Below are 2,745 nucleotides of genomic sequence, written 5' to 3' on the forward strand. Positions count from 1 at the left end.
GGAGTTAATGAGTATTTTAAGAGGGAGTGGGCCTTAGTTCTATAGGTGGACTCATTTTCGAGGTATCGCAATAAAGGTGGACCAGGGGTGACTCTAGACTTTGTTTGTACGATATGGGTATCAAATTAAAGGTGTTAATGAGTATTTTTAAAAAGGAGTGGGCCTTCGTGTTATAGGTGTTCGCCTTTTCGAGATATCGCCATAAAGGTGGACCAGGGGTGACTTTAGAATTTGTGTGTGTGATATGGGTATCAAATGAAAGATGTTAATAATTATTTTAAAAGGGCGTGGGGCTTAGTTCTATAGGTGGACCCCTTTTCATGATATCACCATAAAGTTGGCCCAGGGATGACTCTAGAATTCGTTTGTGCAATATGGGTATCAAACGAAAGGAGGTAATGAATATTTTAAGAGGGAGTGGGCCTTAGCTCTATAGGTGGACGCCTTTTCGAGATATCGCCATAAAGATGGACCAGGTGTGACTCTAGAATGCGTTTGTACGATATGGGTATCAAATGAAAGGTGTTAATGAGTATTTTAAAAGGGAGTAATCCTTAGTTCCATAGGTGGAAGCCGTTTCGAGATATCGCCATAAGGGTGAGCCAGGGGTGACTCTAGAATTTGTTTTTGCAATATGGGTATCAAACGAAAGGGGTTAATGAGTATTTTAAGACGGAGTGGGCCTTTCTGAACCAGGGGTGACTCTAGACTTTGTTTGTACGATATGGGTATCAAATGAAAGGTGTTAAATGCAAGTGAGTTATATCGTAAGCACGCTCGCGTTCCAATTCGCGATTTAGTACATCCCTTGCTTGACGACTTGGCGCTGGCATATGAACTTCAACCAATAATTTTCCACTCATGAGTAAACATAAATCTTCAATAAAGGCTAATGCTTCACTGTTGATGTAAGTGTTCATTTGCAACTCGAAATTTCTTGTCGCGAGTCGCAAGCGGTGCAAAATATCTTCTGCCATGTCACCTTTGTACGTATCCCATAACAGTTGCGGGTTTGAAGGCTGACATATCGAAATTATTATATCGAAAAGTGCACGAACTGCAGTGGCTGGTGAGGAAGCTATTGCATCCGCTACCGTTTGATTCCAGTGATTGTCATGTTCAAGAAATTGCAATTGTTGATATGCTTCTCGAAATGTTGCGCAAATGGTACCATCTACAGTCCACAAAGATTGAAATGAAGTTGAACCGCGTACATTGACCCGAAGAAAACGTAGGTAAAAGCAATCGTCGTTCTGGACTGGATAAATATCTACTGGCAGAAACTATTTCCTGCGTAACCATTTCTTCGATGATGGTTTCCATGTATAATACCGAGGGCTCTCAGAGTAATGCAATGTTCTCGCGAACGGATCACTGGCGCAAGTTGCAAATAAACTTGTTAAAGTGGTTGCTGGTGATCTTTCGGATCGCTGTACTATGCTCTCTGCGTTGAAATAAACTCGTTGGCCATTCTCCAAATGAGATACCAGATGCACAATAGTCAGATGGCGTTCATGTATTGCAAGCATACTTAATTCACTTTATTGAACTGCATTACTCAACATTTATATGTGTTTTGAATGACTTAGATAAAATAGGCAAATATGGAACGATCCATGTGTTACCAACCAAGAAATTCTTTCCTTTCAATTGAGTGATGGCTGTTCTGCCTTTGTTAGCGGATGAGCGACGCCGATAGAGAGGGTATCCATCATTTCCAGTTTGAGTTTCCGAAATAAAAGCACGTGGATAGCATTTTTTGCATTTATTGTACAACATACAAACCGAAGGTGGATCCGCATGGCCCATGAACCATATTTGCCATCACCATTTCGTGCAGCTCTGGATCTATATCAATATCGGGAATTTCAGCGGAAATTATGTCATCAATTTGGTCAGGTGTAACTTTCTCCACCATCCAAAGCAGAATTTGTGCGTGGAGTAAACCTCCCTTCTGCCACTCCTCTTAGTAAATCCAGCATCGAACAGTACCATATACACGTTGTTTCGTAATGAAGTCCATCAAACATCTGAGTTTTTGTTTAAAAACTCGTGCTGTGAAGTCGTGGCGATCGTTTGATGACTGGCCGGGATGCAACAGATTCGTAATATCTGGCCATTTTGGATTGCAAGTAAATGTTACAAACAAATTCGGTCGTCCATAATTGCGCACATAAGTCATCGCGTCCTGGGAGTATTCGTGCAGTTGTCTAGGACTGCCAATGTATGTCGATGGCAAAATAGTGTGTCGACCAATATCTGTAATATCCGCATCACTATTCATCGCACCTCGTAAGTGAACATACTCTTCAGATCGCAACTTCGACTGATTTTATCGAGTTTAATTAAGTCGTTCTGTCTTAACTTTAACGTAAATATCAACTGCATACTGTAGAAATAACCGTCGATATCTCAGTAAGTGGTTGTCATAGTTTTGTTGAATCATCATTTGATATACGTAAAAGTTCAACACAATTTTTTTTGTACTAATCATTCGTTGGATTTATCGTCTTATATCCTAAGTGATATCCGTCTTCCCCACGGCAGAACATGAGCGGATATTGCATTGCGTCGTAAGACCAATGTGTCTCACTTATCCCCTTTAGCGTTTTCAGTTCTACGTTTTATAACAATATCACGCAACTCCAAATTTTCTCCAACAACAATAACTGATATTTCGCTAACTGTGGATGTATTAATATTGTCTTTCATGAGTTCCTGTTGGTCCCTTGTCCGCATGTATGA

This window comes from Eurosta solidaginis, unplaced genomic scaffold (genome assembly GCF_040869045.1).
Source record: "Eurosta solidaginis isolate ZX-2024a unplaced genomic scaffold, ASM4086904v1 ctg00000514.1, whole genome shotgun sequence".
Classification (NCBI taxonomy): domain Eukaryota; kingdom Metazoa; phylum Arthropoda; class Insecta; order Diptera; family Tephritidae; genus Eurosta; species Eurosta solidaginis.